This window comes from Polistes dominula, unplaced genomic scaffold (genome assembly GCF_049000335.1).
Source record: "Polistes dominula isolate Pdom_NZ unplaced genomic scaffold, Pdom_raw_medaka contig_15, whole genome shotgun sequence".
NCBI classification, from domain to species: Eukaryota; Metazoa; Arthropoda; class Insecta; order Hymenoptera; family Vespidae; genus Polistes; species Polistes dominula.
The window spans coordinates 737,449-747,181 of NW_028300915.1; the positions used below are offsets into that span (position 1 = coordinate 737,449).

General features: G+C 32.4%; 1 protein-coding gene across 4 annotated transcripts in view; it reads right to left on the reverse strand.

Annotated features, from left to right (window-relative positions):
* LOC107070240 (acetylcholinesterase) overlaps nt 1–9,733 on the reverse strand; it is a 60,978-nt gene that overhangs the window by 28,091 nt on the left and 23,154 nt on the right. The gene's annotated exons all lie outside the window — the stretch shown is intronic.

Here is a 9,733-nt window from a genome sequence, read left to right on the forward strand (position 1 = left end):
CCTCACACTCAGGAAAAAAAAAGCACTTAGAAAAGTCAGCTACTACACTACGCTTTCTATCTCGTTTACAGTCTTGCAGTTTGATCCAACAAGTGTCACTCGAGTTATCCGTGTATCCACGATTTCCTTTCGTTTCGTGGTAAACCTCGTCAACAGCATCTTCCAAAGTGCACTTCACCAAAAGAGAGAGACAAAGACAGACAGACAGACACACACACAGAGAGAGAGAGAGAGAGAGATAGAGACATATCATCATACTGTACAACGATTACAACTGAACCAATTCGTATATGTACTTTGAAACGTATGAAATCTAACAAGACATGGATATGGAAATAGTTGATGCGATTGGAAATTTACCATCTAACATTTCTAACAACTAGTACAACTTCTATGAAACATATATGTGTGTGTATATAGATATATATATGCATATATCATAAGAGCAAACCATCAAGAGTAATCTGTTTAACTCGAGAGATGCAGATGCAATATGAATGAGAGAGAGAGAGAGAGAGAGAGAGAGAGAGAAAATATTTTTGGAAAGTTAAATATACTTCTAATACCTATGACATCATCAACCAAATCCCATATTAGATTTCAATATATATATATTCGATGAATTAATTTCTATTTAAAATGAAATTGTAATTTAATTAATGAAATTTAGTTTAATTTAATTCAATAAAATGATTCAATTTTTTTTTCTAATATTAACGTGTTAAATAATCACGTTTATTTTATATATATATATATATATATATAAAATTAAATAAATAATTATTTTTTTTTGTTATCTTGGATATTTCTAAGGGTTGAAAAAAGGAATTCCTTTTTCTGTGAAAACCTATAAACGAAATGGCTGTATCGATCAGGTTTGCTAAAGAAAAGTCTTTTCTCTTTTCCATCTTTTCAGATCTCGTTGCCCAGTTATTCCCAGTTCCGTTCTTGCTTTTCCCGAAGGAAATAAACAAAAAAAAAGAAATAAATAAAAAGTAAGAAAAAAAAAACAAAAAAGGTAAAGCTTCCTTTTTTCTCCCTCTCGTTTTTTTCCTTTTTAGTTTTTCTTTAGCCTAATCTCTTTTATTTTTTTTATTATTTTTTTTTTTTGTCAAAAAACAAACCGTTAATGGAATTTCCTCGTCGAAATAAATCCTCGTAATTTGCATTCTTTCTGACAAATTTCTATTGCAAAAATAATAACATTTCTTTAAAATATATATATATATATATATATATATATATATATATATATACCGCCATCTGTTAGAATCTTATCGAACTAACAGAGATAATCATGACTCTCATTAATTAATAAACAAATAATTCGATTATAAATTAAGATATAAACTATCCTATCTTTCAAGATGGATAAAATTGCACACAGTGTGCAAAATTTCATTGAAATCAGTTCAGTAGTTTAGGAGTCCATTGCGGACAAACAACCTTACACGTAATTTATATATATTTAGATATATACATACGTATGCAATATATGTACGTATACTTGCATATATTATAAATATACAATAATACGTTTGAAGATGTTACTATAGATATACTTTATACGTAATATACGCGTGTACATTGCATACATATACACATATACATATATACATATATATATCTTTACGTTATACGTTTGGAAAATATGTTTGCGTGGCTCGATCGCATTTCCATCAAACATTTACCTTTGCATTTGGTTAAATTATCTTCGAAAACGCGGCTTTACTTATACTTTTTTTTCTTTTTTTTTTTTTTTTGCAAAGCTCACATTAAACGAGATTTCTCACGCTATTCTCTTACTTACTTGGTCGTTAGCATTTTAAACCCATAGGTCATTTTTAAATCAACCTAACAACAACTCTCCTCCTCGTACTTTTGTATTAATTATTGTAGATCAATCTTCTTGTAACCTTTTTTTTTCTTTTTTTCATTTCAACACACACTTTTCTATTTCTTTCTTATATTTTTTCTCTTTTTCTCTCTACCTCTTTTTTTTGTTTTTTTTTTTTTTAATGAGAACGAATTGATATAACAATTTAGAGATGGATGACATAGAAAATCCATGCCAAACGTGTACAATGAATTTTTTGTTTTGTTTCAAGACAAAAACAGAAAGGAATAAAAATGTTGGACCGATCGTAGTTACTACTCGAGAAAGCTTATTTTTTTTTGATTGCCTGGCAACGTTGAAAACTTTTTTGGCAAGGATACACGATGTTCCATTAATTTTCCAGCTAAAACCTCTCACTCACCCACACTCTTACCCCATCTATCCCTCCTATATTTCCATCTTCCATTTTTTTTTTTTACCTTTCTAGATCGTCATTTCAAACTTTTCTCTCTCCCACTCACTCATTCATTCACTCACTATGTGTCGCACATAGTGTTGTATTTTCATGGAAATTTGTTTCAATGAAATTTTCAATACTTCCAAAAATATTGCCATAACCCCCACCCCACCCCCTGGGACAACATTTGACTAAAATAGACGTAAAACCATTGATGTGTTTATAATAGAAACAACAAAAATAGAAAGAACAAGTGTGAGGTTATATTATAAAGTACGATGATTTATCATAGCAAGCTATAAAACACATATGCGTCGTAGTTGCATAGATTCGAGCGCATCGGCCTTTACTCGAGTGTTGTTTACATTAGGGGGAGTAGTGAAGGAGTTTAACAGCTGATTCCGCTTGTAACCTATGTAACCGGACCGAACCCGGACATAATTACGTGCACTTCAGACACGCATCGTACGCTTTATACACACATATACCCATACCCATACCCATATCCATATCTATATCTATATATATATATATATATATGTTCTATAATACAATATGTATACATATATACATATACATAGATATTGTGTGCAAGTACGGTTGCACTGCGGTAGTAACCGTACAATGCAGGCGTCAGCAAATGAGAGAGTGAATGAGAGAATGTGTGTATGTATCAAAGATAGAGAGAGAGAGAGAGAGAAAGGGTTAACACTCGTAAATCCTTGAGTATGCATTGCTCAGGGACGTATTATTACGTTGCTGAGCCTGGGCGAGTTTACGTGCGCTAAGGAGTGTGCTCGTTTGAGATGTATACAAAGTAGAAGTGGGTCGAAGCTGGATGTTTTATGACGAAGTCCTCTCTCTCTCATTTTGTGCAAGCTGACTCGGCTCAATGTATACTCTATTCTGTCTCTCACTCTCTTTCTCTCTCTCTCTTTCTCTCTCTCGTTTAGTATAATATCTACGTAGATAGGTAGGTACCCTGGCCAGAAATTTGCTCGAATATGTCACACTTAATTGCTTGATTTATCGTTCCACACTTCCCACCCTTTCGTTTTAGTTATTCTTCTCCTCCTCCTCCTCCACCTCCACCTCCACCTCTTCTTCCTCTTCTTCCTCCTTCTCCTCATCTCCTCGTCATATTCTCGTATCATCGGTGGTGGTGTTAGGTAGTCGCCTTTTCCTAAGTTCGAGGTCACGTATTCCGCTCGACGAGACTGTGACAGTGTTACGAGTACGAGTATGGGGGAGAAAAGAAGAATTATTATCGTTCTCAGGGATGAGAGAAAGAGAGAAAGAGAGAGAGAGAGAGAGAGAGAGAGAGAGAGAGAGAGGCCTATCATCCGCTCGTTTGGATCCCTTCCTATAGAAATGATTGAGAAACTTCTTTCTCTTCTTCTTATATTACTTTTTTTTATTTATTAATGTTATTAGATTGTAAGAAAAAGTTATAGTAACTATATATATATATATATATATATATATATATATATATATATATATATATATATATATATTTGAACCATCTATCTTTTTTCGATTTTCATTTATAAATATATTAAATTATAGGGGTGCCCCGGCACACGTTGCTGTGGGGCAACGCGTCTTTAAATCAACGAATTACCTTTGTTAATCAACAAATAATTCGATTATAATTTGAGATATAAACTATCCTATCTTTCAAGTTGAATAAAACTGCACACAGTGTGTAAAATTTGATGAAAATCGGTTCAGTAGTTTAAGAGTCCATTGCGGACAAACAACGTGACACGTAATTCATATATATAAATCGTGCGTAGAAAGGCAAAAACAAAAAAAAAAAAAAAGATAAATAAATAAAAATTTAGCCTAAAATATCATCAAAGGTAATCTCAAAAATACAAAATTACGATAAGGTTAGAGAAATTTCAATGTGATTCAACTATTTGGACTATTCTCGATAAACATTCCAATCGACTATGTTCTCTCGCTATTCGGATTAACGTTCCCCGCTAATTGCAATAAGAGAGATAGATAGATAATAGTGATGGTGGTAGTGTTGATGGTAGTGGTGGTGAGAGTGCGCCATAGCAATTATAGTTGTGCAATTGGTCGAAAAGACCTTTGATTCATCCCTCTTCGATTCCTATTCCTCTTACCTTTCCTCTCCTCCACTTGTACAACCCCTTTTCCTCCTTACTTTTCCTTTGTCTTTGCCTAACCGGATATCTCTACAAATTATCTCTCTCTCTTTCTCTCTTTCTCTTTCTCTTTCTCTTTCTTTCTTTCTCTTTTTAGTCATTCACTCACTACCATGAATGTTAACTCGATTCCATTGATAAGGGGTGCAAATTCACTAGCTTGCGTAGATAAGGATCATTCGTACTAACAAAGATGTTTCTGAAAGGTAAATTTAATTGAAAGACCAAACAATCCCAATGATTTCCTTCTCTCAAGTTTACTACCATCTCTCTCTCTCTCTTTTTCTTTTTTTTACAAAAAGTTTCATAAATTTTCATAAACTACGAATACTTTTTTTTTATGCGTTAGAATAAAAGAATGCAAGGTCTCGGTTATCATCTTTCTTCTAACCCCCCTCTCCCTTATTAATTTCTAATTATTAATTTATATAATAAATTTTTAATTATTTGAGTTCATTGACAATTAATTTGTATCAATGAAAAATTGTTGGACTATTTTTTAAAAAAGGTAATCAAACAATTATCTTTAAGTTGGCCAAAATGATTAGAAAATGATGAACAAAATTTTGTTGTTGTTGTTGTTGTTAATTAATCATCAAAGATTTTTTTTTAAATAAATAAATATTTGTCGTCACCAAATCAAATGTTGATATATGTGATTGTATTGGGGTATAAGATTTTGATCGGATCGGAACTATCGAAGATGGTGGTGGGATATTCAATAGAAACAAGAATGAAATAAAGAAAGAAGAGAAAAGAATCAAAAGAATATAAAGAAGAAGAAGAAGAAGATAGACGGGGGGAAAAAAAAGGAAAAAACGAAAAAGAAGAAAGGGCCTTTTTTTCTTGATCGAAATCCTTTAAGAATGAAATCCGCTTTTCTACTACCCCACCCTTTCCTTCCGTCTACGTTTCTCAATTCACGGATCATCGCTTGTCTCTGTAACACAACGAGAGTGGAAAATTGGCTGGAAATTTCAACCAAAGATAAGAGAGACTTTCATCTATATATATATATATATATATATATACGTACATATGTGTTTTATATAAGGGTATGTATTAATATACGGGGTGTCTGAGAAAATAATTTTGTTCATAGGAATGTTGCAAGAGTATTATTATCTTGATATTAACTTATAATAATATTTGTTTATTCTTGGTAAAAAAAAAAAGTTAAAACAAACAAAGTGTTGATGCAACCACCCCCGTGAGACAAACTTATTTTATATACGGGGATATGTATTAATATATACGGGGTAGGTCGAATAAAATAATTTTGTTCATAGAGATGTTGCATAACATTTAAAATAATAATAATAATAATAATAATAATTACATTTATATAATAACATTTTGTTGGTCTTATTTTCTAAACAATATTTTAAGCTAATAACATTTGCACGAATAGAAAAAAAAAAAAAAAAAAAAAAAGAGAAAATAATCTATAGACACCCTGTATATTCGTACGAGAAGAAAGAGGGTTAAAAAGGAACGATGAAGGGTTGAACACAAAAAAAAAAAAAGGATAAAGATGAGATGAACAAAGACGAAGAATAATTAACTGTAATCCCAGTGAACGTTGTAAACGAAGAAAGAGAGAGTAAGAGAGAAAAAGAGAGTAAAAGAGAGTAAAAGAGAGTAAGAGAGAGAGAAAGATAAGCAACATGAATAAGTAGTTAATAAATTTCTCCAGTAAATATTAATAACATAATTTATGTCTGTGTGTGTGTATGTATGCATGCATGTGTCAACTAGGAACGAGAGAGGATTAAAAAGAGCTGAGACAGGGATGAGGGAGGGATGGGGGAGGGAGGAATGGGGAGGGATGGGGAGGGAACCTTGAGATACGATAAATCGAGACTAAATTTACCCTTTTTTTCCCCCTGTTTTTTTTTTTTTTTAAGTACACTCTCGAGAAAAAATCGAAACAAAGTGTAACGTGAAAGAGAAAGAATAAAAAGATTTGCTGTTCTCTTTTTATCATCATCATCATCATCTCTTTCTCTCTTTCTAACTATATTTCACTTACTCTTGTAATCATATTTCTCGGCACTAATTTGAGATATTTGAAAAAAAAAAAAAGAAAAAGAAATAAAGAAAAAAAAAAAAATGAAAGGGAGAATCATCATCCCGTTGAAGAAGCCATTTTCTAGCCATTAAAAAAGCTGTTATCCTCGTTCGTCGAGAGTCCATTCGGTTTGGATGTGTATTTCCTCTTGTTTTTTTGTTTGTTTTGTTTTCTTTCTTTCTTTTTCTTTATCTTTTTTTTCGATTTTCTACAACAACCTACTCGTCGCCCTATCAATCTCTCCATTTCGTTTTTCTCTTCCCAACCATCCCCATCTTACCCTTACCCTTACCCTTACCCTTCTACTTCTTCTTCAAACTTCAATACCTTTTCCTTATCCCTTTCTCTTTCTATCTCAATCTTTCTTTCTTTCTTTCTTTCTTTCTTTATTCTCGTAGAGAGAAAGTGAGTAAGTGGTGCGCATTCTTTTTCGAGTTAGATTGAAAAAGAATACTCGTCGAAAGCGTTCGGAATAATAAAAAGCAGAACGAAAAGGAAGGAAGGAAGGAAAGAAAGAAAGAAAAGGAAGAAAAGAAGAATTTTCTCTCGTCGTGTCTCTCGTGTCAAAGACAACTTCAAATGCAAACTGAAAAAAAGAAGAAAGATTTTCAGATTTTCTTCACGAATAAATTATGAAACGTCTGTCTGCAAGATAACTGGTGGTTTGGTTTGGTTTGATTTGGTTTTTGTTTTGATTTTGAATTTATACGCGATTACGTATTATTATAAATATATGTCGTCATCTACTTTTTAAACGAAACCAATCTCACTAGAGCAGAGATCGGTCGGTCGGCAACCTCTTTTAAGTCAGACGAGCCAAAAATTACAATTGATAATATTTCAAAGTTTTTCAAGAGCCAGCAAAATGTTCTCTCTCTTTTTTTTTTTTTTTTAAATGTTTATTACAATTACTTTACAGGATGATAGTAACATTTCATCGTTTCAAACAATTCACCTAAGTATGTCGTGTTTCAATGATCAAATAATGAAACGAGATCATATTTATTTTGTCCTCCCTTTGAATTTTTTTCTCTATTTTTTTCCTTCTTCGTTTACTTTTAATTTTCATTTTGTAAAAATCATTAAAAAAAAAAACCGTACAGAGATTTCTTGATATTGAGAAAGAAGAAAATCCTAAGCATTTGTGTAGAAGAAAATAATGAGGTGTTTTTAATTTTGGGGGTAAAAAAAAAAGAATGAAGGAACAACACAACACCACACGTAGGGTGGACTGATAACGGAAAAAGGGACAAAGTCATTAAATGGATTGAATATTTTTTTTTTTTTTTTTTTTTTTTACCGTCACACTGATAATATCCGAAAATTCAATTAAAATGTTTATAATATTTTCAACATTTTTCAATTAAACAATGAAGAATACCTACTCTTTTCATTTTGAATCATTCAAATACTTAGTTGAATAATATTTTATTTCATAGCACGATTAATATAATTTAACAAAAAAAAAATAGACTAAATAATAAATCAACGAATAATACCTAACGATATCTTTATCGTAAACTCTACCCCTTTCTCCCCCCCCCCAAAAATAAAGAAAATGATTGTACCGAAAAAAAATTCTTTTATATCATAAAAGAACGAAATAATACAACAACAACAACAACAACAGCAATCATTTATAGACGAAAAAGAAAGGAAACTTTTTCCATTCCCTTCGTCCGTCAGTTGGGAGTTAGGGTTAGGGTTTATCATCCCTCAACAACAACAACAACAACAAAATAAATAGGAGATTCCGATAGGTGGTGGGGTGGTGTGTGTGACCTCGATTTGCCCGACGACCTTACCTTTCCTTTCCTTTCCTTTCCTTTCCTTTTTATCCAAACATGCCAAAGATCGCGTGTTCGTGTTAAGAAACAACATTAATGTAGGTACGTATCTTATACATGCACACAAAAGAAAGAGAGAAAGAGAGAAAGAGAGAAATAGAAAAGGCAACCCCTTTTAAGACGACGATTTCCTTTCGAGAAATTCAGGCTGCACTTTGACTTCATTTCATTTGGCAAAGGTTTAATAATAGCATTCATAAAAGGGCTCTCGTTGTAGTCTTAGGTTGGTGTCTTTCTCGGCCGATCACGAAAGTCCCTGCATACTTATTAGTAGAAAGTTCCGTTGCGGATAAGCCAAAAGTCTATTTAACCTTCCTTTTACTACTTATTCTTCCTTCCCCAACCACCCCCCACCACACCCCAACCCCCACCCCATCCCTTTCACCCAACCCCGAATCCTCATGCTTTTCTTTATCATGCTTCACGATTTCTACCATGTCGCAGGTGTCTGTTATACACGTGGATGTGTGTGTGTGTGTGTCAACTCAGTGTACTAACATATATCCCATATCTTGTGTGAGTATATTAGTAAGAGGGAGAGAGAGAGAGAGATAGATAGAAGGGTGGGTGTGTGTATATAGAAGGGGTTGAAACTGACCTAGAGATGTCACTGGGTTAGCGTGCCCATGGGCCATCCATAACTTTGATACCAGTGATATACACTCGGCTTTTACTCTGTCATACCCCCTCCCCCCGTACTTCTCTCCTCCTCTTTCAACCCCCATCACCCTCAACATGCGGTAGTTGCAGATACACACTACTAAATTTTCCTGTCTCTTTTTTTTTTCTCTTATTACTTGTTTTTTCTTCTTTTTTCTTTTTTTTTTTATAACATTTCTTTGATAATAATATATTTTATTCATCGATAATTATATGATAGTAATTTGAATAAATTGTCTTTGGTTTTTTTTTCAGTTGATTTTTTTTAACTAGATATCTTAATATATATATAAAAATTACGTGTAAGCTTGTTTGTCCGCAATGGACTCCTAAATTACTAAATTGATTTTAATAAAATTTTGCACACTGTGTGCACTTTCATCCAACTTGAAAGATAGGATAGTTTATATCATTCTAACAGATGGCGGTATAAGGTAATTCGTTGATTTAAAGACGTTAGTATCGGACTGATTTGTGAGCAACAGTAACGCGTAGTAAAATATACATTTAAAGTAATCTATCAGGGCTCTTAATGCAATCTAATTCGTTAGATAATATACAAATATTATTATTATTATAAAATTTTATACAAAAGTATTAAATAATAAACAAAAAAATGTGTTGGTAAGATAACAAATATAAAAGAAAGAAAAAAAAAAGAAACAAACCCAAATAGATAGA